Source organism: Meriones unguiculatus, chromosome 4, assembly GCF_030254825.1.
Source record: "Meriones unguiculatus strain TT.TT164.6M chromosome 4, Bangor_MerUng_6.1, whole genome shotgun sequence".
In the NCBI taxonomy this organism is placed as follows: domain Eukaryota; kingdom Metazoa; phylum Chordata; class Mammalia; order Rodentia; family Muridae; genus Meriones; species Meriones unguiculatus.
In genome coordinates this window covers 32,267,703-32,272,721 of record NC_083352.1, presented here as the reverse complement: position 1 = coordinate 32,272,721, position 5,019 = coordinate 32,267,703, and the positions used below count along the sequence as shown (strand labels likewise).

At 43.6% G+C, this 5,019-nt stretch overlaps 1 pseudogene; it reads right to left on the bottom strand.

Moving 5' to 3' along the window:
- Positions 1 to 1,318: 1,318 nt before the first annotated feature.
- LOC110544042 (disintegrin and metalloproteinase domain-containing protein 25-like) lies at positions 1,319 to 4,496 on the bottom strand (annotated as a pseudogene).
- Between the last annotated feature and the right edge of the window lie 523 nt (positions 4,497 to 5,019).

Sequence of the window (5,019 nt, the reverse complement as noted above, 5' to 3'; positions counted from 1 at the left end):
AGCACCCAGGAACCACAACTCCTGGCCTTTACCATGGATTGTAGAGAAGTCAGGTTCTCAGGGTTGTATGGCAGGCAACCTAGTCAGAGAGTGAGCCCCAGAACCCTGTATCCAATACTACAAACACAAGTGTAAAGAAGTTGAATTGCTGTTGATAGCACCTTCCATTTAGAACCCTTAAGAAATTCTACTTCAGTACAGGGAAAAACCCAAGGTAGTAAAATGAACAAGTGGAAATTTAAAAATCTTCTGATGTGTGTGACCCCTTCCTGTGTTCCCTGTTGTACTAAGTAAAGTATGTTCTATGTCCCTCAGCATCCACACATGAAATAATATGTTCTTGAGATACCCACACATTGCCAATTACATGGTATAGTTTTCACCTCCTGACTGGGGCTCACCATGAGGACACTGAGGATATTCAGCTCAGAGTTTAGAAGTTAGTTCCCTGGTTGTGGGATGCCAATGGCTGAGGAGGGCTTTGGTGCCTTTCTGTTGGGACTTTTGTGACTTGACTCAGGGAAGGCTCTGGACTCAGCCCTCAGGAGGTTGTTTGCTTGGCAACTGTTTGGTATCTCTTGGGGTGACAGTGCTGTACTTTGGGAAGCTTGTAGAAACACTGTCTACTCTATGAGCTGCTATCACTACAAACATACAGCCACTCATTAGACAACTGAGTGGGGTAGGCAGAAGTTGCAAGGGCACCAATTATCTACTACTGTAGACCCATTGTGGTACAGGTTTTAATGAATAAGTGCTTGTCCAATGTGACAAATGCAACACTTTGTGTGGGTACACACGTGATATAAGTCACATCCTGTAGACAAGTTCCAAATGAAGGCATCAGATTCCATCTTAGGTAGAATGCCCACTGAGGAAACATGGACAGGAACTTTAATTGAACAATTTCCCCTGGTTTCCAAGCTTTTGGTAATCTCCTGTGAGAAGATTCTACTAGGGAGGAGTATTGGTGAAGTATCCAAAGAAGCTGTTCTGTATGTGCCAAGCAGAGTAAAAAGGGGGAAGTGGTTTTGAACTGAGGGAGAAAAAACCAAAACCCCTGTATCCATGATCCCTGAGGTGGGCCTTTACTGAGAACACTGTAAGAGAACATGAAGCACTAACACTGCTGAAAGTGAAGAACAGTAGTTCTGGACTAGGACCATGGTTTTATTGAATACTGAGGCTTGCATCCTGAAATACAAAATAGCTCCACTATTTTGTTGTAGTGATTTCTAAAACGCACAATGATGGATGTGCCAAGATGATACACGGTAAGACAGGAGAAGTGTATGAAGGTTTTGATGTTCTTTTGAAATCATGATATGCTGCTAGCATTGGTGATATCACTGAACTCTTCTTCCTTCTCTGAAGTGGAAGCACTGCTAGGTAATATTACATACCTAATCAAAATCCAAAGTAAGACAAAGATTAAAAAAATAACAAAAAGCATAATCAGTACCATGTTGTTTCTTTTCTTGTTTCTCTCTTTTTTCTGAGTTGTAGGTCCAATGCTCGGACTTGGGGGTCCACTGTTCGGAGTTGGAGGGCCAGTACTTGGAGTTGGAGGGTCAATGTTTGGAGTTGGAGGGTCAAGGCTCGGAGTTGGAGGGCCAATGTTTGGAGTTGGAGGGCCAATGCTCGGAGTTGGAGGGCCAAAGTTTGGAGTTGTAGGTCGAGTGCTCAGAGTTGGAGGGCCAAAGTTTGGAGTTGTAGGTCGAGTGCTCAGAGTTGGAGGGCCAAAGTTTGGAGTTGTAGGTCTAGTGCTTGGAGTTGGAGGGCCAATGTTTGGAGTTGGAGGGCCAGTACTCGGAGTTGGATGGCCAATGTTTGGAGTTGTAGGGCCAGTACTCGGAGTTGGAGGGCCAATGTTTGGAGTTGTAGGGCCAGTACTCGGAGTTGGAGGGCCAAAGTTTGGAGTTTTAGGTCCAGTGCTTGGAGTTGGAGGGCCAATGTTTGGAGTTGGAGGGCCAGTACTCGGAGCTGGAGGGCCAATGTTTGGAGTTGTAGGGCCAGTACTCAGAGTTGGAGGGCCAATGTTTGGAGTTGTAGGGCCAGTACTCAGAGTTGGAGGGCCAATGTTTGGAGTTGTAGGGCCAGTACTCGGAGTTGGAGGGCCAAAGTTTGGAGTTGTAGGTCCAGTGCTTGGAGTTGGAGGGCTAGTGTTTTGAGTTGTAGGTCCAGTACTCGGAGTTGGAGGGCCAATGTTTGGAGTTGTAGGTCGAGTGCTCGGAGTTGGAGGGCCAAAGATTGGAGTTGTAGGTCCAGTGCTTGGAGTTGGAGGGCCAATGTTTGGAGTTGTAGGGCCAGTACTCGGAGTTGGATGGCCAATGTTTGGAGTTGTAGGGCCAGTGCTCAGACTTGGAGGGCCAATGTTTGGAGTTGTAGGTCCAGTGCTTGAAGTTGGAGGGCCAGTGTTTAGAGCTGGAGGGCCACTGTCAACACTCCCTCCAAAGCCACTCTCCAGGCAATATGGAGGGTTCCAACCCAAGTTGCAGTGGCAGTGATGTAAATTGTTGCACACACCTTTCATATTGCAAGTCTTTGATGAACATGGGCTTGCCCAAACTGACTTATGGACACACTTCTTATTCATGCACACATGCTCTGGACCACAGTCTGCGCCATCTTTCACAGAACCGATGTCAGGCATTGTCATCCCAAAATGGTAGTCAGTCCCCCAACAGGTCACACCATTGAAGTGAGTGCAGTGTACAGTGGAATGATCTTCCAAAACGGGAATACCCGTTACATCCTCACACTGAACTCTCCCACAGAGGACGTCTGAGTCATTACATCTTAAGTATGTACTTTTGGATATACCACAGTTGCCAAAACGGTCACCTTGGGTGTTAATTTTCCTGTAGCATCCCTCAGCTGCACTCCTGGCTTCTTTGCCAAAGATTTGCTGACACTGTTCATCTCGGTTATTGCATCTCTTTTCATAGCAGTAGCCACCATCTTCACAGGGGCTCCCATCAAGCAAATAAACATCACTAGGACACTCATATGAATGTCCATTGCACCATTCTGGAAGGTCACATTCACTGTTATTTTCTCTACACACTGTGCCTGCTGGCATGATCTGGCAATGTTTGCAACAAAGCCCAAAAGCACAGGCACTCCCATCTTTGAGGGTACATCCCAACTGACAACATGGATCTGTCGCACACCGTTTATAAGATCCACAATCACACTGCTCTCCATCATCAACCACACCGTTTCCACAGAACTTGCGTTTGTGTTTGCTTATTGGCTTCTTTTCCTTGCGCATGCAGTTGGTAGTAGCATATGTTCTCCAAAACTCAGCATAACTGCAGTTACTGAACTTTCGAATGCCACTGTGTATTTCAGCCATTAAACATGCTTCTTCTCCACATGTACATGAGACATCATCATGCCACATACCCAAATTATGACCCATCTCATGCGCTGCAATTTCTCCAACAAAAATAAGATTATTTCCTGTGAGACAATCTACTCCACAATTATAAGTTGGCATACAGACAGATCCAACGTAAGCTAAACCAAGGTTAATACCAAAATAATAGCTCACAAAGAGATGGGCAATATCATTTGGAATACGATTATTCATGCTGACAGTCTTCCAAGAACAAAAATCACCTAGGAGATTCTCTATGGTGCTCACTTCGAATGGGTTTCCTTCATTCCACATCTCTACTCCGTGTAAAACTACCTCAACATCCAATGTATGATAAATCTCATTTATTATATTAACAATGAGGAATGTTTCCACTAACACTCGTGAAATATTATTGTTATGATAACGAATTCGCTCATGGTCAACAACCAACGCCAGTTCAAGAAAACGCTTGTGGGTCCACCATCCCTCATAGTTGCTTTGCATCAGAGTGGGGTTATCTTTCTCTCGAAGCTTCATTTGTCGTGCTAGCTCTTCTTCTGTTAATGCGCATCTCATTGAAAGTAACCCTGTATCTTTACTCTCTGTCTTGTGAACCAAATGTTCAAATGTGGAAGAAAGGTTCTTGGGCTTGATTTCATATACTGTGCCATTTACCTGTAACATTCCTTGAAATCCCCCAAAACAGGTGGTAAGAGCAACCATGGATTCTGGGTCTTCATCCACATAGCCATGGTAGTAGCAATCCTTCTTGATAAAGGGCTGGTTTTCATGTAGAGTTCCTTGGTCAGTGTAGGTGAATACAGAGAGGTGTCTAGATACCAAGAACTTCTTGGCTTTCATGGAGATAAAATGTCTCTGTCCTCCAAAGTGCAGGCTGTAGGTCAACCATCCCATAGCCCACATTGTTCTGTTTCCTGGGACCTGTAAGGGTGTCACAACTTCTGGGAGGCTGGTGTGTTGAGCATAACCAATCAGAGGCCATGTTGAATGAATGATCAACATCTCCAGCCAGAGGAGCAGATGACTTATCCTCATGAGCACCTCAGGCACCCATAGCCACCACCATGTCTTATGAGACAGCAGAGAAGGAAGCCCTTTGTCTTGGTTGCATGCAGTGCTGACTTTAAAGGTCTGTCTTCTGGATGAGTTGATGCATTAGTGCAGCAATACTAAATGAGGGAGGAAAAGGAAGTCAGACATGGAGTAGCTTAGTTATAGGCAGGTGAAGGTAGAAGAGAAAGAACAAGGTTTGAGCTTAAATATTCTAAGTATTGGTCCAAACCATGACTCCAAATAATACATTTGATTTGCTGTTTATTTTGTTGAAGTGCAGTCAAACCATGTGTTTTAATTTTCCAATATAGATTCTTTCTGAATCTAAAGAACTCATGGGTATCACGTTTTGTTTTGTTTTTTTAATACAGGAGTTCATACATTTTCAATGTACATTTTAAGCAAATAAACAGTGACCACATATTATAATTTAAGCAGGAATTATTTATGCATACATATGAGATTAGAATAAGCACAAATTGTTTTTTCAATTTTCAATCATGAATAGTTGAATAATTTTATTTAGGAGTGTTTTTTAACACTGTTCTTATTACTATTTTATTATCATTTTAGTATGCACA